At 42.6% G+C, this 24192-nt stretch overlaps 1 protein-coding gene across 2 annotated transcripts in view; it reads right to left on the bottom strand.

The window, feature by feature from the left end:
- Window positions 1–24192, bottom strand: part of TBL1X (transducin beta like 1 X-linked) — a 359253-nt gene that overhangs the window by 255487 nt on the left and 79574 nt on the right. The gene's annotated exons all lie outside the window — the stretch shown is intronic.

Raw genomic sequence — 24192 nt, 5'->3', positions numbered from 1 at the left:
TCTTCTATTCTATCTCACTTTCACCAGTTCAGTGTTGTCCTAAGTGGAAGCCTTATGGTGTCAAGTACCTGTTGTTAAGCTCTGCGTACTCTGTTGTACGCTATATAAGTACAATTATAGATACAATCTCCATTTAGAACTTACTACAATACATTCAAGGTCCACTTTTACCTTGCCAGCATGCAACTAAAATCTACGTAAATTGAAAACAATAGCTATAAGTTAATTGAGATATTTTGTTATCTATATGACATACTGTGTGTGCGTCTGTGCGATTTAGCACTTGAATAAAAAGATATACTGTACTGCAAACAAGCTACACACAAATGTAGCAGAAGGTTTTATCTCCCTAAGGCCGAGCTTATAGTGCCGAAGACGGCGACGCGACCGGTGACGTCACCCATCGCCGCTAGCGAAAGTTGTAATTCGCTTTTCGGCGACGTCGCAGGTGACCAGGTCTTTGATTGGTTCAGAGGCTGTCACATGTGGCGACAGCCTCTGAAAAATCAAATTTGATCGGCTTCAAAAATTCGGGCCGCCACATTGCTCCATCGCCTTTGCGCTTACTATAAGCGCTTGCGACGGCGACAATGCATTTGTTTTCGAGCGGCGTCACCGTCACAATAAGCGCAGCCTTAGAGCGAAACAATACACAAATAAAGCATTACATGACGAGCACACGCTCTCTTTCATTATTGTTATCAATAGCACTACTGTTAAATAGTGGTAGCATTAGTAGTAGTAATACTCCCAGGATGGCCTTATTTATCAAAACAAGGCTTCCTTTTTACATAATGAACTTTCCAAAACTAAGTGATTAAAAAAACAAAAAAACAAAATACAATCATGTCCCTCTGGTTTGGGCCGTTTGGAATCCAATCGTTATGGAGAAAAACAATATAAGATGTATCAGACCAACCAAAAGCATTCTAAAATTGTTTAATAAATCCAATCCTGACTAGACTAGGCTGCACACCATGAAAGAAGGTGTGTGTTTGATAAATGTGAAGTGTCAAAACTGTGCTTTTATTTACGTATAAATATGAACATGTTCTGAGTAAAATGCCAACACACCTGGATTTGAACCTGATAATACATCTGCTTTGCTAGACCATAAATCATGAGAATGGAGCGAGTGGAATTTGGTCTCGCTATTCAGACTATGTTCCGAGCAGCATATTATATAACATGTCAGGTGTGATGTACTGGTGGAGTTTCCATTGCAGGAACAGAACACGTCTAATGGAATGGCTAATAAGAAAATAATCTTAAACTTTTAGTAAGGGCTGAAACTCATTTCATATGTGAATCCTATGCGAGTTCGACTCGTATAAGGCGAGTATCTTGCCCCATTGTTCTGCTATGGAGTCTGGAGAGGGCTCAATTTTAACCTCTCCATCACTTAATATTTTAAACGCTTATAGCTCCTGATAGGAGCATCAGTGTTAGAAATAAAAAAAAAACAGCGTTGGATATTTCTTATAATAAATAAAATTAAAAAAAGGAAAATTCAGAATTCTGATTTAAGAGCTGCCAACATTCCAGACTTCTAACATTTTGATTAGAGATCTTTTTCCCACTGCCAAAAGGATAATAGCTAAAAGTTGAAAAGACCCCTCAACACCAACTCCAGATGAACGACTGGAACGGGTCAATTTTTTTAGGGCAACGAAGACGCTCAGCCACTCATTAAAAAAAAACCTCAAAGTATTATCAACTGTGGCCATCTTATCATGATCAGAGGTCGGGACAAATGTCATGCACGCGCAGTCGGCGCTTCCTGACTGCACATGCGTGAATGGCGCGCGCTGACCGCGCATCGGCACTCAAAAAAAAGTAAAATCAACACGTATATTTATGCAAAAGGGTTTCATTTCATCTAAATCCAATAATAATACAAAAACACACGATCAGAAAAAACGTGAATTGACACAAAATCTCTACAACAAATGGAATAATAATGCTGGTCCGTTCCTCGGGCTACAGGAATTTTGTGTCAATTCACCTTTTTTCCTGATGATTGTATTATTATGGGGTTTAGATTAAATGAATCCCTTTTTGCGTAAATATACTTGTTGATTTGATTTTTTTTTTTGGACTGCCGGTCCAACACACTTCTTGTGTATTGCTTTATTATTGACATTTTCCAATATGAGATTCATTTATGTTGACAAACCAATGTTGGGGGCCTCAGCTGCTATTGTACTTTGTTGTACTGAAAACTTCCAATAGAGATGGAGTACAATATAGACATTTGAGCACACCTCTTGGGGTCTCCTCAGACTGATTGCGATGGGTCACAGATAATTCCGCCCCTTGAGGAAATATGATAGTCTTTTGTTGATGGGGGAGATAGTGAATGGGGACTCTTATGCCAGGTACTGTTAGGAGGCTGTCTGGTGATAGTTTTGATGTTAATCTTTGACAATGCTATTATGTTTAATTTTTATTATTATTATTATTATTATTATTTGTTAATAATTGTTAATGTGTTGAATTTTTCAATTATAAGTATCATGAGCAATACCAAAAATAATTGTGTGTAAAAGTATGTTTTTCTGTGTTTCTGATTGTTTTTTTTCTGTATTGTTCTGTGTTAAGTTATTTTAGTTAAGTATTTCATGAGAATTACTGCAGTATTCTATTTGTAAACATAATGCTGTAAAACTACAATAATTGGTTTGGAAGCCCCATACTGTGTTCTGTAAACACAGTATGTTTTTCTGTGTTTCTTATTGTTTTTTTTCTGTATTGCAATGTTGTTGTTCAATGCTTGTAAACCCAATTTAAAAAAAACTATTAAAAAAGAAAAGCTGCAAACCATATGATAGAAATTGGAACGGCAACAAATCCACGCAGGAACAGACTTATCTGAGTGTCCCAAAATGCTGACGTGTTACAGTAGAGAAGTGTAAATAGAGTGGATATCTTCTTAAAAATGAAAGGTATCAATGAATACGCAAAACAGGTTCCAATTTTATGTGAGAAATAGGATTTTCTGTTCCCATTTACTTGAATTTGGCTGAAAATTTATTTTATTCTCTCTAGTAAAAAAAAATATCTCTCTACTGGGATTATTACTATTATCGTTTGTTGGTAAACCACCAACATATTCTGCAGTGCGGTACAATGGGGTTATAGAGAGATGTTACAGAGTTACATACTGTACCAAATAAGGACGAGAAACGCCAACAGGTACAGAAGGTAATGAGGGGCCTGCTCGTGAGAGTTTGCAATCTTGAGGTAATGAGGGGCAATGTTGAAACAAAAAAATAAAAAGGGTTTGCTCATTGTGGGACAGAGTATGCCTCAGAATGGAGTATACAGTAGTACAGCCGCACGGCTGATCCCATTAGGTTTGAGGGTGTGGATGTTAAGGAGTGTTACATAGAGTGGAGATTGGTGCAGCAGCACAGCTGGTCCCAATTGGGTTGGAGGGGAGTAGGATGTTAGAGGTATGGCACATAGGCTTCCAGGAAAAGGTGAGTCTGCGGGGAGTTTTACATGTCTCAAAGCTGGGGGAGAGTCTAATGGTATGTGGTAGGGAATTCCAGAGAGGGGGTGCAGCACGGGAGAAGTCTTGTAGATGGGAGTGAGATAAGGTGATAAGGTGATAAGGCAGGAGGAAAGGCGGATGTCGAAGGCATTACGTAGGGGGTGATTAGGTATATATATATATAGGGGTGAGGGGTGCAGCATTGCTGAGAGCTTTGTAAATTAGAGCTAGAGTTTTAAATTTGATTCTAGAGGAAATGGGAAGCCAGTGTAGGGAATTGCAGGGTTTAGCAGTGGTGAGTGAGACAGATGATTCTGGAAGCGGCATTTTGATTGGAGTTGAGTTGGGACAGGTGGACAAGGGGAATGCCAACTTGAAGAAGGTTGAAGTAGTCAAGGTGGGACGAGAGGAGTGAGTGAATTAGGATTTAATTTCCATCGTGAGTGAGAAAAGGGCGTATCTTGGTGATAGTTCTGCCCTCTACACCTCAGAAATAAGTGAGGAGCTAAATGTGTGGAATGAAGGAGAGATCAGAGTCCAAGATGACCCTTAGATAGCAGGCGTAGGGTGTTCATGAGATTGTGGTAGTGTTGACAGTGAGGGAGAGTTTGGGTATATGGGTAGCAGTGGAAGGGGGGTGAATATTAGTAGTTAAGCTTCAGCTAACGGTGTGACAACCAGGAGCAGATTGCAGAGAGAAAATTTGTAACACGGGATGAGAAAGGGGGAGAGGTAAATGTTGGTGTCATCGGCATAGAGATGATACTGTAAGCCAAAAGATAGTATTAGTTCACCAAGAGAAGAGGTGTAGAGTAAGAAGAGCCAAGGACAGTGCATATTGGGACCCCAACAGAAAGTAGGGGTGAAAAGGAGGAGACACCAGAGGATGACACGTCTAAAACATGTACTGTATGTATTTTACATAGTTTAGCAATCAGCAAAACTGCTGAATAGTTAAAGAGTAAATGTATTGTTTCAACCCCATTGAGAATATTTGTCCATTTTTATTATAATGATAAAACACGGGTGCGCAAACTGGGGGGCGCATCCCCCAGGGGGGCGGGAGATTTTTCCAGGGGGGTGCGGTGGTTGCAGAGGTTCCGTGCTCTTCCCCACGGCATTTAAATGAAATGCCGGGGAATGGCGTGAGGCCCCTGCAACCTATTACCTACCGAGATTCAGACAGCTGTTGACGAATCGCCATGGCAACGCGGCGTCAAATGACCTAGCGGCATCATTTGACGCTGGGAACTGAGGTTAGGGGGGGCGCGAGCACCGGGGCAGCAGACAGGGGGGGTGCATCTGCAAACGTTTGCGCACCCCTGTGATAAGAGAAGTGTTAGCCGTTGATTCAAAAATCATAATTAGTTTTTGAGGAAAGTATGTTGAACAAACGCTGAAGAAATGCTAATGCTATGAAATGTGAGGGTATTGATTAACATATGAAAGAATTACGTCTTCACTGAAACAGGAGTAGATCAAAGCAACAAAGCAACAGGCAGGACGATCAGCACAAACACAATACTGTACATATAAAATGCATAATAGTACAGAGTAATCATTCAGAGGAGTGTGAAAAATTATCTTGTGTGTGTGTGTGTGTGTGTGTGTTATATATATATATTTATATCGCTTTACAGCAGTAACACATGTTACATAATAGGAATAGGTGCTTCATATATGAAAGTAGACATTAGGAAAAGGAGTGCCTGCCCCAAAGAGCTTATAATCTAAGCGGTAAGTAGGGAGATCTTACAGAGACAGTAGGGAGTGTTATAATAAGTGCATCTTCAAGGGGTCATGGTAAATGCAAAGATGTATAGATGTATAGTATCAGTATAGTATCAGTTAACGGAACTACCCAAATGCTTCATTAAAGAGATTTGTTTTAAGATGGGCCTTAAAGGTGGATGGAGAGGGTGCTACTGGGATATTGAGGGGAAGGGCATTCCAGAGGTGTGTGTAAGTATATCTGAAAAAGGTTTTAGGTGGGAGAGGGCTTTAGATACAAAAGGGATAGACAGAAGACATCCTTGAACAAAACGCAATAGTTAGAACTGGTATATAGTGAGGAATTAGGGCTGAGATGTAAGATGGTGCAGGGGAGTCTATAACCTTAAAAGAGAGAATAAGAATTTTGAGAGTAATACAGATTTAACAGGAAGCCAGGAGGGAGGCACTTTAGGAGGAGGTGCAGGTGATGCACTGAGACAGATTTAGGAGAGAGTAAAGCGATGCCAGCAGCAGCATTTAGGATAGATTGTAGCAGACACAGGTAAGAGGCAGGAAGGCAGGACGGAAGGTTACAGTAGTCAAGAAAGGAGAGAATGGGGACCTGTGCTAGTTTTAGATTAGAGCAACAGAAGAAAGGATGGATCTTTGCAATGTTACCAAAGAAACAAACTACCGGTTTTAGCTACATTGTGAATGTGAGGGAGAAGTGAAATGTGACCCCCAGGCTGCGTGTTTGTGATACTGGATGTACAGTATGATAGTTCTCCCAGCTTTAATGGAGAAGGGGGCAGTAGGACCAGGCATGGGAGGAAGTATGAGAAGCTCCGTCTTTGACATTTTTAGTCTGATTCAGCGGAGAGCCATCCAGGATGATATAGTTAGAAACCGCGATTGAATGTGAGGGGGGTAATTAAGTGAGAGAAATACACAGGTAGAGGGGGGTGAATAAAGGACGTAGCTCACGAGGGTGTGAAGGGGGGAAAGGGCTTGCAAGGCCACAGGCACGTGGGGGGGGGGCCAGTCGTAACTGTATTTCTGGATCCCAGGAAATCTGTCGGCGGTCCTGCCAAGGGTTGAAAACTAAATATTTGTCATCAGCAGAGAGGTTATATTTGAATCCAAGAGATGTGATAAAGTCATTTAGAGAGTGTGTAAAGAGAAAAGAGAAGAGGTCCCAGGACAGACCCATGGGTTATGCCCACAGGGAGATCGACAGAGGTGGAAGAGGTGTTCGCAAACGAGACACTGAAAGTAAGAAGTAATCAAAGATAGAGTATGGAGAATGTGCAGGAGAATATGGTCGTCCACAGTATCAAATGCTGAAGAGAGGTTGAATAATACAAGCAGGGTGTAATGACCTTGGTATTTGGCAGCATGGAGGTCATTAGTTATTTTGGTTATAACCTTTTGGTGAGGGCTATTTCGGTGGAGTGAGCAGTGTGGAATCAAGATTGTAGAGGATCTAGGAGAGAATAGGAGGTAAGAAAATGGAGCAAGCGAGAAAATACAAGGCGTTTAGAGGCAAAAGACAGGTAGGGTCAAGCTTGTTGTGTTTGAGTAAATGTATAACTGTTGCATGCTTGAGGGAGGAAGGAAATGTATCAGAGCTGAGGGAGGAGTTGAAAAAGTGTGAGTGTAGGGATTAGAGTAGGAGCAAGAGGTTTGAAGAGATGGAAAGGAATGAGGTCAAGAGGGCACGTGGCAGATGGAGAGGAGGTCAACATGGACACGCCCTCCTCTGTGAAAGAGGAGGCAGGACTAGGGGGGTCACCACATTCCATGAAGTATTATAATTTATTGCTCTAAATGAATTGCTCATTATAAAAAAGACTTTGCTTAAAAACTGGTTATTCTTGTCTTGCCATTAGTTGACACCATCAACTCTGACGCAGTTTACCAAACTGAGATTTATTATGAATGTCCTTATGGATACTAGTTATACAGTATGTCTATTGCATGCACTTTATATTAGTGTTTAATTTATTGTTTTACATTAGTAGGTTTATTTGTTGTGCAATATCAACTGCCAGAAATGAAAGATTGTAATTTGTATTTTTAGTAGATAGTCAATTATATTGAAATTTTTAGACCCTCTTCATAGATCTCTATTTTTCTCTCTCTCTAATTCACATATGTAAAGGGAGATGCTCCACCTAGATTGAAATGTTTTCTGGGGCTGTCCATGTACTGATCTTGAAATAGACTGTTTGTGTCTATTTTTTTGTGCTAGTTTAACAAATTCCTTCATGCTCAAAAAGTGAGCACCTCTATTTTTTTTAAGTGAGTGTGAGTGCTGCAACATCAAAGCATTCCACATAGTAAAAAGTGTTTGGCGTAGGTATATCATTAACTAAGCAGTTACCAGTACTATTTTCTATGTTATCTTATGGGTTAATCATTTGTGTGCACTCCTCTGAACCCAACTTAAAATGCAGCTGCTTCACAAGGAGTGAGGAAGCAAGATACAAACAGAAAATAGACGCTCGTTATTAAAGCCACAATGAACCGAAAAACTCAGTTTTACTTAAGGTGCACTCTTAAAAATAAACATTACTCATCCTTTTGTATATACAATTCTATCAAGAAATAATAATATTTGCATTTCGAGACATAGTTACTAAGCCAGCAGTGCTACTTAATAAGACACCTTCTGGAGCCGCAAGACACCTCACAATAGCGAAGGCCTCATCTGTATTAATCCTATCTCAGGAAACAGCTGTTATCTTAAAACTGTGGAGAAGCCTATGAACCTACAAGGAGTGCTTCAACCAAACGGAAAGGTAGGAAGCCTAGCAGAGAACATGGCATGTTCAAAGGCTGCAAAAATATTAATTTAAAATGAAGTAGCATGACAGCTGTTTTAAAGGTATTCCGCGCCAGCCACAAAAAACGGCATCCTTCTTACAGATTTCATTTTTTTTCCTCGAACATATTTCTGATTTCAAAAATATTAACCATGCAGCCCCCAACTTTGCAAGAAAACCTTAGTACATTTATTATGATCCAGCAGGTCACACCGTTATTACTCAGCAGCGATGCATAATGTGAACCAAACAGACAGATCAATATAAACTCCTTAGTCCACATTAAAAAGCCGTAATGTCTTTGTGCCCTTCATCGGCTGTTAATGTAGCTGGAAATTAATATCTCAAATTGTTAAGGATATGGCTGAACTTTGGTGACCTCCTTGTCATGTGCCCGCTGCATTGTGTATGTCGCAGTAATAACCTCACAAACCCAGCGAGGGCCGAGATTCACTAAACTTCGATACCAGGAAAGTGTATCTCTCCCAAGGTCGGGCAATTACACGTGTAACTGATTTGAACAGAGGTCTGTGATGAACGCTTCAGCTTGCAAGCACTGCTTCAGCTGAGCTGTATGACCGAGTTGAAATGTGGTTTGGGTACAGTTGCATTCAGTGTGGTTAAAACCAGAAGGCATTAAAACAAAGAAGTTTTGAAACAAGGTAGTTAGATTAGCAAACACGTGTTGGTTATCACTTGTTGCTTCATAGTCACGTTTACACATTGATTCCCTATTGCAGACTTTGCTAGCAGCATAATGAGGGGAAGAAAGATTAAGACTGTAACTCAATGCACTTGCTCTTGTCACGTGTACACTTGGAGGAGCTGTTCCAGTCAGCATACCTCTGTGGGAAGTGTGAGCAGGTGGGCTCTTTGAAGTCTCGGATCGTTGATCTGAGGGGGCAACTCGCAACATTGAGTGACATGAGTCATATTGAAACAAGTTCATTGTATACTGAGCAGGCACTGGCTGTGACTAGGGGTGCAGAGGGTAGAGCTAGGACAGTGAACCGAGAAAAGGTAGGCAGCTGGGTAACAGTGAGTAAGAAAAGCAGGGGGAAGAGGTTTAAAAAAGTAAAATGTGAAATCTTACAAGTTTTTTTTTTAATATCAGTTCTGTAGTATTAGATCAGGGGAGCGCAAACTTTTGATGCTGTGCCCCCCTGCCTGGCCTCCCCGGTCTCGTGCCCCCTCTCCTGCCTGGCGGCAGCGTCAAATGACGCTCCGGGGTCACATGACATCAGGTGCCATGGAGACGCGTCTGAATCCCGGTAAGTTTTAGTATTGCAGAGGCCTCACGAGATTCCCTGGCATTAATTTAAATGCCTTGGGGAGGAGCGTAGGACCTATGCAACCGCCCACACCCCCCCCCCCCCCAACAAATCTCCTGCCCCCAGTTTGCGCACCGCTGAAATTAGATAATAGTGACTGTTTTTTTAATTTATTTTTTTAAATTAACTCTTAATGCCATTTTTAATGAGTTTTTAAGCATCCTTTGATTTCTATAGCAGGGTTTGGCCCACCTCCCCAACAGTGCAAGATCTTTGTAACACTTTGCTGTGTGTGATAATTTGTTGCCAATGTCCCCATCAGTTTGATCTGTAAACTGTAACAAGAGATAATGTTACCTCAGCAATGTAAAGATACATTGTAGCTGCTGAGTTAAGGTTGTGTAGAAAGCCAGCGCATCAGAAAAAACAAGTCCTATTTGGCATAATAGATATGGATATAAGTGTATATCCTATCAGGTGCATCAGAAAGAATAAGATAACCGTTGCATAGTGTAAAATAACAGTCCTTGAAAGTCAAATACTGTAGCAACTGGCCTAGCTATAGGCACCAATGGTTGCTTTGAAACTCACGGTTTGAGGAGAGTGGATAGCCTGGTGTGGAGTCCTCAGTAGTATAACCGCAATGTTGCACCGCCAACCCTATCGTGACTGCAGCGTCACGTGGGGCGGTCAAGTGACCGGCGGTGATCTCCTCCGGTGTAAGCGAGGTGGGAAATGCCCGATACTGCGCCTCAGCTCAGCTGTGAGTATGAATACGGCTCCGCTATTCCCGGTGTGTTGGCGGCCTCACGCACGGCTGTCACCTGACCAGCGGTTGTCTCCTCCGTGAGCAACGGCATCCGGCGTGCATAGCAGCAATAGAAAGGCAGGAGGAATCATCCAGCAAAGCAGGAAAAATAGCGCTGCACAGCCATAGAAAAACAGGGTGTAGACAAGGGTGGTGACTACAAAAAGGTTTATTTAAACAGACATGTGTAGCTGGTGGATCCTCTGACGCGTTTCAGCCCTCAGGCCTTCATCAAAGAGTTCTTTGATCCTCTTTGACGAAGGCCTGAGGGCTGAAATGCGTCAGAGGATCCACCAGCTACACATATCTGTTTAAATAAACCTTTTTGTAGTCACCACCCTTGTCTACACCCTGTTTTTCTATGGCCGTGCAGGGCTATTTTTCCTGCTTTGCTGGATGATTCCTCCTATTTGGCATAATAAACTGAGGTTTAGGATAAACTCCTTCAATGTAAGCATATAGCATAACGAAGCCCTAATAGGGTTAGGGGACTAGTACCTAATGCCAGCGGCACCATAAATAAATAGTACAGACCAACGTCCCATATATCAGAGAAAAAAGGGGTACAGCGACCCACAAAGGGAACTCACTCAGTTTCTCCTGGAGTATCCAATCTCAGAATCTTCATAGGCGTGCAATCTCCCAGGTGATGGCAGGAACAAGTAGAAAAATAAGGCAGTGCACTGCCCAAAGTAACAGAAGGAGGCTCACGGTTTTAAGCAACAAAAAATAGATTTATTACATAAAAAGTGGACAAAAGGGTCCCCTCCTAGGCCACAGCAGGGGTCCACCAACTATTTTCAGGCAAAAATGCCCTTTATCAAGGTCCTTATTTTTCTACTTGTAGCTGCTGAGTTACACTGACTGAAGGATTGATTGAAACTGAAAGGCGGCTATTATGTTATGCACACAATCAGGTTTTTTACAGTTTTATAACAGGAGCACCAAACGATTGCCAGTTTAGGTAAGAATGTAGAATTATACATTGTCACATGCTTTACATATAACAATAAGCCAAGGGGAAAAAGGGGGTTAAGTAGTATTGCTACTTTACTGCTTATTGAGCAGGCACTGGCTGGATCTAGGGGTTCAGAGGGTGGAGCTGTGACAGAGGATCAGGCAGAGGTAGATAGCTGGGTAACAGTTGGCAGGGGAAAGGAAGAGACAGTTCTGAGCTTACAAATCCCAATAGTTTAAGTAGAGTAAAGATCGTTGGGTAGTCAGGGCAAGAATGGCAATGATGGGGCAGATGGATTCTTCTAGCAGCCAAGGGAATAGTCCCTTCACCACAGAGCGGACGTGCGATACTCAGAGACCTAGGCAGGTTGGGGCTGTAGAGGACTCACTCATTACAAAGGTAGAGAGGGCAATCTGTTACTATGATTGCCTGAACCAAATAGTTTGTTGTCTCTCAGGTGCTTGGGTACGGCATATTGTGGATCAGCTAGACAGATTGTTGGGAGGTTCTGGGAATGACCGGCGGTTGGTTCACGTTGGAGCCAATGACAATGTTAATGGAAAATAAAGGTCCTAATTATGATTTCAGGGATCTAAACCACAAGCTTTAGGCAAGTACTTCAAAGGTAGTATTTCATAGTATAGTATTAGTAGAAATACTGCTAAATACTACTACAGAGAGGCACTTGGAGCTTAGAGAGGTTAAGAAAGTGGTGTAGGAAGGAGGTTTTTTTTAAGAGCACTTCTCTGATAAGTGACATCTTTATATTAGGGGTGGATGGTACCTCAACAGAGAGGAATCTTCTGTTCTCAAAGAGAGGATGATTACAAGGTTGAGGAGATTTGAAACTAGGAGGAAGGGGCAGGGACAAGCAAGAAGTAATAGACTACACAGAATTGATATGAACTAAGAAATAGCTATAGGTCATGGGGGTTGGGTGGTAGCAAGACATAGCTTAGCTTGAATGGAGACACCATATTAAATACAGATAATATGGCAAACAGGCATTACTAAAACATTTAGGGGTGAAATTCATGTTAATAGAGGGTTATTTCTTTTTTATTTAGAGGGATTGCGGAAACAGGTTGTAAATCTGGTTTTACAAACAGAAGAAACATACTCCACTACCTCTTCTGTTAGAAGTGATTGGTGAAAATGTCAATAGGTAGAAGAAACCAAAAAGGTAAAAACTGAAGCACACCTTGCAAAAATGAACTGGTAGAATCAAGGACCAAAATTAAAGGTTTATTAGCTTAAAAACATATACATGAATAGTCCTGGCAGATCCTCTAACGCGTTTCACGCACAGGGCGCTTTGTCAAAGAGTGAAAATGTCGAGACTGTGAAATCTCCAATGGAGGTTAAAGTGCTAAAGAAATGTTGGTAGGGAATAGGGATCGGAGGCTTTTGCAAATGAAAAAGGAAGAAAAACCAGGTCAATTATTGGTGATTTTAATAATCTGGACATCGGCTTGAAAAAAGAGCTTGGCAGTAAAGCTAAATGAAACAGACTTTTGGATGCGATGAAAGCCAAATGACATGACCCAAATTATTAAGGAACCAATTAGGAATGGGTCATTAATGGATTTAGTAATGTAATAACACACATTCAAGTGAGGGGAAATTTGGGAAACAGTAACCCAAGTATAACAAGCTTCCATTAAATAATTTATCACAGAATAATATTATATGGAATTAACCGACTCTTCATTTTGAAAAGGAAAATGTTGGTTCAACTAAGGAGAAAACACAAATAAAATAAAATAGGGTGATTCTTGCAGGAAAAAAATGCAGAAGATAAATGTGCCATCTTTGAATCAGGATTGCATGAAAAGTAAGATCAATCCTAAAAACATTTTCAATTGTATTAATAACAACAAGATTAGAATAAAAGCATATAGGACCCATTCAATGTACGATCAGCAAGCAAATTATTGTGGATAAGAAGACGTAGATATTAAATAAACTATTTGCCTGTGTCTGTACTAATGAGGAGCCATTTGCAGGAATATTCCAAGAAAAAGCATCCACTATCGTAACATTGACTAACATAGCATGAAATGCAAAAGCCGCTTGATAAAATTAAGGTACAAAATGGACCTAGCCAAAATGGCATGCACCCAAGGGTTCTTAAAGCCTCACTCCTGCTTTCCTTTTTTTGAGTTATAGGATTGAATCAGGGGGTCTACTGAGCATTCATTTCAGCTCTGGGGACCCCCTGCTTTCAGAGATCCTTAAGTCTGCAGGGGATGTCGGTATCTCTCTGCAGGTTTAAATGTCCTGGTCACGTGACTCAATAGGAACCTGCAAGGGATGATATCACGGCTTACTATTGGCCCGCGGGACATTTCAATAGCCCCACACAGCCCCTAAGAGCTGCTACCTGCTACCTTGATGGGTGCATATGTATGTATAACACTGTATATTTAATGCAAACTGTGATATCTGAGTAATAAAAGGGCACATTTTGAACAAACAATCACACAGTACCTTCTGCTGTTATACTTCAGCTCTCCAAAGACACCTTCTTGTATTTGTTAGTCTTTAAACATTGCTTTAAAATGATTATTGATTTTGATATCTACCAAGTATTTTGTATTTCTCCCTTAACAAGTATATACACAATAAAAGTGCTGCATACAGTATGCATAAGAGTGCTTTAATTTCCTGAATGACATTCAATAACATTTGTTGTAGGGATTGTGCTATGTGTTGTTTCTCTCTGTGATAGTAAAGGGTTTAATATTATCACTCAACAGTATTCTTCCATGGTGTATGTATGTCTCAATGTAACCTTAATTTACTTAAAATATTCCACACAAAGAGCTAACAAAATGACTACTTGTTTGTGTTAAGGCTAAGTCATACTTGCTAAACACAGCAGAATATTTACATTCTGGATTCTGTTTTCACATTACACATTTTGTTCACTTGTGCGATAAAGCCATGTCTTGTGCTTGTAATAAGCACAAAATACATGTAATGTTGTAATTGCAGAATTCTTTCAGTGTCAGAATATGTCCGTAACAATCTACATTTTGGAGCCTGGGAGCTGGACATAGCACAGTTCTGCTTCCATCCTGGTGTTAGTCAGGGGGGATTGCAGCTTTAAACGACTAAGGGCTCATCCAGGTCGAGAGCGAGCGCGCAAGCGCGTTCAAACACATTGCGACAATGTGTTTGACAAGCGTGCGCGTGCCCATGAGCACACGGCGCTCAGCTGCTTGGTGAGACAAATCAATTTGATTTTGCCGCGTCACGTGAGCGGTTCGCCAAATGAGGGCGAACCAGCTCTGTGACTTCATAGCCGCGCCCTCTGACACGTCCCCGCTCCCCCACATCAGGAATCGCCCGGGCAACCTGAGCGCCTGATGTCACGGCGCTCGAGCAGCCTAAGGTCTGTAATATAGTGCGCGCGTGTGCTACCATGCGCGCGTCAATGATAATTGACTTGGGAGCCTTACGTTGACATGACATGACAGCCGTGAGCGGTGGCGCAGCAGATCAGAGCAATTACAAGAAATTTGTATATTTGCACTGCTGCCGCGTCACATGACACCGCGAGCCAATCACAGCGCGGCCTAATGCTGTGATGTCAGAGCCACGCCCCTTAGCTGCGGGCGTCACCGCTGGCAACATACATACGAAATGTGCGCACCATGTGCACGCGCAGCACCGTGCGAGCACCAGCACGAACTATATTACAGACCTTAGGCCAAGCTCACTCTGTCTACCTCGACGCGGCAAGCGTGCATCCGCGTTTGCGTGCCTCTGTCAGCTGGGCGATGTGTGCTCATCCCCAGCAGACTGAATGACGCGACTTGGCGTCGGGACTTCCATATCCTCCTTCAAAAAAGAAACAAAGTGTGCGTGTAATTTCATTGGCTGGCGAAGTACACGTGACGCTGCTGCAGCATGAAATTACAACTTCAGTTGTCTTCCTCAAGTGCAGCAGCATCAACGTTGTACTTCGCCGCCGGGAGTCGTTTCTAGTTTGAAAACTCCCATACTCAAACATCAAAGAGTGCCGAGCGTGCGCATGTAAGCGCGCACGTCGTGTAGCAGGCAGAGTGAGCGGGGCCTAAGGCCTCGTCCGTGACGTCAGGCGCTCACGTTGCCCAGGCGATTCCTGGTCAGCTAGTTGCGCATGTGGGGGGCGTGTCGGGGGGCACGGCTATGACGTCACGGAGCTGGTTCGCCCTCGTTGCTAGCAGAAAGGGCTGCACAGTGCAACAGGACTGCTGTTTTGGCTGGTATGCATGTGGGTTTAGTTCACTGTCCAGTAAGCTAATTGTTGCAAGTCTCAGCTGACATTTGACTTTCCATAAAGAGGCAGTCCAAGTGGCACTTAAAAACACCCCAAAAAAGAATGACCTAAACGGTCAATCAATTAGTTCTCCTGTGATCAATTAGCAAAGATCCTTTTTCGTCAGGCCTCAGACAATACACGTAAAATAATTAATTTAGTAGACCATGCCCACCTTTCAGGCTCAAAGGCAATGCTATTAAGCCTAGACGCAGAGAAGGCTTTTGACAGGATTGACTGGCTATTTCTAAACCAGACACTGATTAAATTTGGCTTCAGAGACTCATTCTTAAAGGGTGTTCAAGCACTTTATCAGAATCCCTCTGCCTCGGTAAGCCTCTCAGGCGGAGGCTCTGAACGATTCCAAATACAGAATGGTACCCGACAAGGATGCCCCCTATCTCCCCTTCTCTTCGCCCTCACGATTGAACCACTGGCGTCTAAAATAAGACAAAACCCGAGCATCCAGGGAATCCCGATCGATAAAGCGCAATACAAAATTTCCCTATTCGCTGATGACATCATTCTTACTTTGACTAAACCTCTAACTTCCCTCCCTAACCTCCAGAGGGAACTGACGGAGTTCGGTAAAGTATCAGGATATAAGATAAACAGCGACAAATCAGAGGCTCTAAATCTTAGTCTCCCAGATCCCGAAGTCAAACTCCTCAAAATCAATTTTAGCTACAGATTGTGCCCTTCATACATTAAATATCTGGGAATTAATGTGTCAAGGCACTACCGGGATTTATACCGGGATAACTACCCGCTGTTATGGGACAAGATCAAAAAGGATCTAGATCAGTGGGAAGGTTACCAGATATCGTGGTTCGGTCGAATGATCTCCACTAAGATGAATATACTCCCAAGAATGTTATACCTTTTCCAAACACTCCCGACCCACGTTCCGGGCGCTGATCTAAAACACATTCAAAACAGATTATTCCACTTCATTTGGCAGGGCAAAAGACCCAGAGTCGCCAGATCGGTCCTGATGGCAGCAAGATCTAGGGGAGGACTGGGGGTACCAGACCTACACAGATATTACTTAGCTGCACAGCTCAAGCAGGTAGTAATGTGGAATTCGGACCCGACCCGTTGTAGTTGGGTAGAGAGAGACTCGATGTGCCAAAATGCCTTCTCTGCAAGCCTGCCTCTGGAGCCTGGACAGAGGAGAGAGGCATACACACAATCTTAAACTACAGGCCTCTCGTTTCACATGGGACGTCTGGATAAGATGTAAATACAAATATGGCCTTAATACCAAAAGTTCCCAATTGATCCCCATCTTTAACAATCCGAAGTTCCCCGCGGGATGTGGATCTAAACTGTTCGATCAATTCAACACAAGGGGTATAGAGGCGATTGCGGACCTTCTGAGCCTAGGGAGGCTTCTGAGCTACCAAGAATTAAGGACCAAATATAAAATTAGAGAATTGGACACATTCAAATACCTCCAAATCAGAAACTTTATTAGGACAACATGCCCTCTCCCAGAATACCCCACTCTCACGACGTTTGAACTTCTTTGCGAGACAAAGACCCACCAGAAAGGTCTAATCTCGGACATATATGGGGCTTTAGAGCGCTCCTCGACCCCCAAAGAGCATGATTATATGCTCAAATGGGCAGCAGACCTGAATACAAATATAGACAGAGAGACTTGGGAAGAAATCTGGGAGGCAGCCTCGGAGACCTCCCTATGTACTACAATAAAGGAAAACATTTATAAAATTATGTTTGGCTGGTATCTTACCCCAGCACGATTAAACCAGATCTACCCTCTGGCATCAGACCTATGTTGGAGAGGCTGTGGTCATAGAGGGGACATGGTCCACATCTGGTGGACCTGCCCAGAAATTGTGAAGTACTGGGCCAAGGTCCAAATTTTGATAAAAGAGGTCACCAACCTGGAAGTGCCTATTGAACCACTGACCTACCTGCTGGCTGCACCATTGAATGACATGGTCCGGCCAACCAGGAAATGAATATCCTTCATTCTTACCGCGGCAAGATGCTGTATTGCGGCCTCCTGGAGGAAAACAACTACGCCGGCACTGGGAACGACCAAAAATAGAGTCGACGAGGTGATGGTCATGGAAAGGCTCACCGCTATCGTTAGACAAAAACTCCCCGCCTACGAGGACATCTGGGAACCGTGGATCTCCAGCAATAGGGCCAGACAACCAACTCCAGCGAGACAGAGACCGACCCCTCCCCCCCCAGAGGTGCACTAAAACTACCTGCAAGTCCATACCCCCCACCCCAACAGCCATCAAGGTCGAAACAGCTGTCTGTGGGTGGTTTTCTGGGTATGCACCTTAACCCTGGCTGTGCTCAAAGCTGTGACCATGCAGCAAGCTTAAGCCTATAGGGAACCATGTTAAAAATGGTTTTTGAGGCAAAAAGTGACACTGTGTGCTCATTTGCATGTCATTTCCCAAAATCCCTTGCTGCAGTGGAAGTGCTGTATGCTGGGTGATAATGGGGAAAGGCGGGGTTGCAGACCTGCCTAAGACATGCAGATGAGCATACAGTTGTATTTGCATATATATATATATATATATATATATATATATATATATATATATATATATATATAAATAAAAAGTATTATCTAATACTACAGAACTGATTTATTAAAAAAAAATGTAGAATATTGCATGGATTGCTCCTTTAAGGCTTTGTTTTTTTGTTATTTGGAGGAAGCTTTAAGGACAGAAACTCGATACTTTTAACAGTCTCCACCACACCCTCTTCTAATCTAAAAATCATAGAAAGAAAGCAGTACAAGATGTACAGTACTAGAAATACTGCTCTTCCTCAAAACCTAGAATGACCTCTCTTAATTAATAGACTGACGAGTGACATACATTTAAGCTTCCCAAAACGTTGAGGCGTATGTTTGAACCAGGCGCACCAGCACGGCAATGTGTGTGCTAAAAAGGACCGCAGTTGCAATCACAAATACATGTGATTGTGAAATGCTACATGATTTGCTTTAATGGTGACAGTCTGAATGCAAAAAGGCATTGCTCCCACGCATAACTGTAAAGGTACAATGTATTTACTGCAAAATGTACATTTCCTAACTCAATGTACTTTCCTAGTTCAATCATTTAATTGTCATAGTCTGTGACAGTCAAGAATGCTTCCTTTGATTCAATGAGTGCAGTGGAGCAAATGGCATTGTACAGGTAAACTACAAAAGTAAGTCAAAATGACTGATATATGCAAGTGTAGCTAAAATAGTTAATAGAGACAAAGCTTAAATTATAACTGTCATCTTTCTGTATGCCTCTTTCTTTTATAAACTTTTAATAAAACGATAAGTAAATTAACTCGGGTTATGCTGCATCTTACTTTGCCTATAGAACTTCTGATAAAGAGCCGTTTAAAGCTGCAGTTCAAGCAATATCCTACATGTGTAATTTTTTTTAATAATTCAGTTCCATACTATGAAAAAATACTTGTAGAATTTAAAAAAAGACAAAATAAAATGTTTTAAAGATTTGTTTTTTACATATTCTAATGTAACTGGCATTTTTGTTCCGATAGCAACCATATACAAAGTCACATCCCCTTCCCCTTCTGAAACTGCATCATCTTTTTGAGCCCTGCCGTCTCTAGTAATGAACCAATGTAATCTAGTGCCTGCCTGGTCACATGATCTTCCTCCCAGAACATTGGCTCTGCCTGGTCAAATGATCTTCCTCACAGAACATTGGCTCTGCCTGGTCACATGATCTTCCACACAGCACATTGGCTGTCAGTGCAGCAGAAGATTACTCAAGATGCATTTAGTGAACCCCAGCTGAATTTCAGCGATTGACTACAGGAGGGCGGATCGATCAGCAACTTAGCTAATCACTTGTCAGTGTGTAGATTGTATTGATGCACTTTTTTTTTTTAAACGACAGCTTGAACTGCAGTTTTTAGCTTTTGAAAGTATCAATGTTGATTTTTGTGAGGGAAATCGAAGGAAGTTTCAGCACGTTTTTGGAGCTCAACAAGAATCTTATTAAATGGCTAACAAGTTTGAAATATCAAGGTTGAAACATGTCTGTGAGTGGTTTGACTTGCTTTGCTAGTCCCATGCTGTGCTTAAAAGCTGTGTAAACAGCGATGCATTTGCTTATATGGGCTCCATGTGAATGGATATTCCAGGCAAAAGGTGACGCATTGTGTGCTCATTTGCATGTCATTTCCCAGAATCCCTTGCTGCAGTGGAAGTGCTGTGTGCTGGGTGATAATGGTGAAATGCGGGGTTGCAGACCTGCCTAAGACATGCAGATGAGCATACAGTTGTATTTACTTTATATATATATATATATATATATATATATATAATATATATATATATATATATATATATATATATATATACACAGTATATATATATATGAAGAAGGTGCGCAAATACAAAAACCAAACAGTGCAATTTGTATGCTGATGGATGCTGCCACAATGTGTAGGACACACACATTTCCAATTATATGTAAGAGAAAGAAAACAAAAGGCGCAAACCAGCGCAAACAATGTTTAAACTAATAAACAATAAATGGATAGTGTACTATGAAAAACGGGCATCTTTAACAGCAATACTGGAACAATTCGCCACAGGATCCGTTTGCACGATCACGGAAGATGCCGCCTGCAATCCGACACTTGTGCTGTAGATCCTCTCCTCCTCACTTGCCAAGTCTCGCGATAGATATCCCTTGACAAAGTCTTTTAAGATGAAACGCGTAGGGCCACGGTAGTCTTGTCACCAATCTTATTTGCCTACGTTAACTGCATGCCTTATTTAAGACAATTGGGAGTATTATTTGCTTTCCTCTGGCTGATCTAACCTACGGAGATACTTCCGGGTATGTGTGGCATTAGCCATACGTCATCGCAGAACTATCGCGAGACTTGGCAAGTGAGGAGAGAATCTACAGCACAAGCGTCGGATTGCAGACGGCATCTTCCGTGATCGTGCAAACGGATCCCAATCTTTTTCCTTTATTGGAAGCAAACAGGGAGCATACACAGATACGTTGCGTTCATATGCACATACCATATAGAATACAGTCATTGAAACCAATAAAGCATTTTCGTTTTTTTGTTGGGGGGGGGGGGGTGGACAGGGGTGGGGAGGGGGAGGTAGTGTGGCAGACAAACAGAGGGGGGAGGGAAAGGTCTGGGGGAGGGGAGGGGTCGGGGGGGGGTAAAGGTGTGGCCGACTCCTTTTCATCCTTCTCCCGCTGGAGAGATCAGCTGGTTCAGGTGCTTGTTTATGGGAGAATTGGGCCTCTGCGGTCTAGCCATGGACCCCAGGTGTTGTAGAACTGGGGGGTTTTCTGTGTGAGCATGGCCGTAAGTTTTTCCATGGTCATAACCGTGGTAATTCTTTTAGTGACCGTATTTTTTGAGGGTGCTTTTACCTGCTTCCAAGCAGCTGCGATAGAGCACCTTGCAGCAGTTAGGATGGCTGAGATAAGTTTAGTTAGGGGAGCGGGAAGGCCATCAACTTGTTTTCCCAAAAGAAAGGTCAGAGGGTCCAGGGGAATTTCCAGCCCCGAGGTTTCACAGAGTAGTTTCTGGATCTTAGACCAGAACCCCTGTATCTCTGGGCATGACCACCAAATGTGGGCCATGTCTCCTCTTTGACCACAGCTCCTCCAGCACAGATCTGGCGTGCCAGGGAAGATCTGGCTCAGTCTACTCGGGGTTAGGTACCACCGGAATAGAATTTTATAGATATTTTCTTTTGTGATCGTGCAAATTGAGGTCTTTGATGCTACCTCCCAAATGTCCTTCCACTCATCTATATCTAGTTGTAGGTTTAGGTCTGCACACCACTTTTGCATGTATGCGTGGCTTGGGCTCTCCGATGTTGACCCTAACCCCCTATAAATCTCTGAGATCAATCCCTTCTGGTAACAACCCTCAATGCAAAGGGATTCAAATTTGGTCGGTTTGGAAAATTTGACGTTTTGGGAGAGCGCTATAAGAAAGTGCCTAATTTGAAGCAATTTAAACGGGTTGAGGTCTTGTACTTGATATTTATCTTGGAGCTCCTGGAAGGACAGAATTTCCTCCTTCTTCAGCAAGTCTGCTACCCTTCTAATATTGAGGTCATAAAATTGTTGAAATTGTCTCTGAGAACACCCAGGCGGGAAATCCGGGTTATCAAAGATGGGGGTAAGTTGAGAGGGGGTGGTCAACAAGGCGTACTTCCCTTTGTTTCCAAGCCGAATGCTCCTTTCTCCTTATCGCTCCGAACCCACAGAATTGCCGACAGGGGCGAAGGTGCCGCATAGTGGGATTCTATCTCGAGCCAAAATTATGTGGCCGGGTTGTTATTCCAAGTCACCGCTTGGCGTGGCTGGGCTTCCTGGTAGTATTTAGTCACGTCAGGGACCCCCAAACCCCCACCCAACTTGGGTGATAATAACACCGACCTTGCGACTCTTGGTTTTCGGTTATTCCATATAAATTGGAATATTTGGGCTTGGATAGTTTTGAGCTCAGATATGGGAATGTCTATAGGGAGTGTTTGAAAAAAATATAGGAGTCTGGGGAGGATGTTCATTTTGGTTGAAGTGAACCTATCAAACCAGGAGATCTGAAGTTTATTCCAGGATTCTAAATCCTTTTTGATTTGGTTAAATAACAGGGGGTAGTTGGCCTGGTACAGGGAGTTGTAGGAGTTTGTTATTTTGACTCCAAGATACTTTATATGGGAGGAGTTCCATCTATATTTATAGTTAGATTGGAGCATTGTCCAGGTCGGTTCTGGGAGGGAGATATTTAGGGCTTCAGATTTATCCGTGTTGATTTTGTAATCGGTTTTGGCAATCTTAATGCCCTGTATTCTTGGGTCATTTCTGATTTTGGCTGCTAGAGGCTCGATAGATAGTGCGAATAGTAGGGGCGAGAGGGGGCAGCATTGTCTGGTGCCATTTTTGATCTGGATTGGGTCTGTCAGACCGCAGTGGAGTTTTATATATGTTGTGGGGTTTTGATATAGGGCTCTAACTCCCTCCAGAAAAGGGCCCTGGAACCCAAATTTAGACATTGTTTAGTCTAGGAAGGACCATTTGATTCTGTCGAATGCCTTCTCAGCATCGAGGCTTAAAATCATTGCTTGGGATTTGCAACGGTGTACACTGGCGACACACTTTATTCGAGCTCGGCTAGTCCCACGAATTCGGGTATACCCGGGTGTATTGAGGTTTGTGACTGTTTTCTGCCCGAGTGCATTGAGTTATTTTCCGGCAGGGATTGAAGCATTTTATTCCCGCTGGCTGCAATACTGCACAGTACATATATATATACTGCATTACAATTCATGAATTTATGCCATCTGGTAGACACGCGAAGCATTGCAGCCTATTAAATCCTAATCATTATCATTTAACAGATCAGCCGCCCGTCAGCCAGGCATGAACCCAGGCTGGGAAGGCAAATGCAACGGGGCTTGTCAGAGGTGAGGAGCGGCGCATTCCAGGTATCTGCCAGGTACATACCGGGTATTTGCTCGAATAAAGTGTGTCGGTGCAGTACGTGGTCTATAATATCTATTATTTTCCGGGTGTTATCGGAAGCCTGCCTTTCCGATACAAACCCCACCTGATCGATGTGGATAAGTCTGGGAGAATTGGATTTAATCTGTTTGCTAAGATCTTGCTGTAGATTTTGAGGTCTGTGTTAAGTAGGGAGATTGGTCTGTAGCTACCGCATTGAAGCGGGTCCCTACCTTCCTTGTGGATGATCGCTAGGTTGGCCGCAGTGATTGTGGCTGGGATCGGATTACCCTCTAAGAAGGAGTTGAACATATCAAGAAGATAGGGGGCCAGAGTCAACATAAAGGTCTTGTAGTAAGCGTTGAGAGGCCGTCGGGACCCGGGGTCTTGCTTGGTTTAAGCGGTTTAATGGCTTCGAATAATTCTTCCTGGGTGATTTTTTTATTAAGATTTCCCATTTCATCCTCTGTTAGGAAGGGTAGATCACAGTGTGCTAGAAATTGTGAGGTTAATTTAGCGCTACTGTGAGGTTGTTCCGAGGGGTGAAGGTTGTAAAGGTCCGCATAGAAATTGGCGAATTCCTGGGCAATTTCTTTTTCGACATAGGTAATTGGCCCAGCTGTAGTGCGGATCTTATTAATTTGGGATTTCGCTTTTATGCCCCTTAGCTTTGTGGCCAGCAACTTGTCCGCTTTATTACCCCTGTCATAGAACCTCTGGTTGGTCCATCTGAAGGCTCTCTCTACCTCTTCGAGTTGCGTTTGTTTTAATTCTGATCTTGTTTTATCCAATAACCTGTATAATATTTAGGAGGGGTTACTTTTGTGTTGTTGTTCTAATTCTAAGATTTTCTCTGTTAGCTCTTTTTGTAATTTATATTTAATTTTTTTCTGGTAGGCGGCTATAGAAATATGGTCACCTCTGATGGAGGCTTTATGAGCTTCCCATAGCATCGCTGGGGCAGAGACGGATCCTTTATTTATCTTGAAAAAGCTGGAGAGATTTTGTTTGATTGTTAGTTCTATTTCAGGGTCATTGAGGAGGGAATTGTTTAGTTTCCATTTGTACGCATTGCTTTTAACGAAGGGCAGAGAGAGGGACAGTTCGACTGGGGCGTGATCGGACCAGGTTATTGGGTCAATGTCTCAGTGAGAGGACGCCTGTAAGACATTCTTGGTACCTAGAAAGTAGTCAATCCTTGAGTAAGACTGATGAGGGGCAAACAAGAAAGTGTAATCCCTCTGACCTTGGTGCTGGGCCCTCCAGATATCAACCAGAGAGAAACGTTCGATAATATCTCT

Source organism: Ascaphus truei, chromosome 3, assembly GCF_040206685.1.
Source record: "Ascaphus truei isolate aAscTru1 chromosome 3, aAscTru1.hap1, whole genome shotgun sequence".
NCBI lineage: Eukaryota > Metazoa > Chordata > Amphibia > Anura > Ascaphidae > Ascaphus > Ascaphus truei.
Note: the sequence above shows the minus strand (reverse complement) of the source record. Positions and strands in the feature narration are given on the sequence as shown.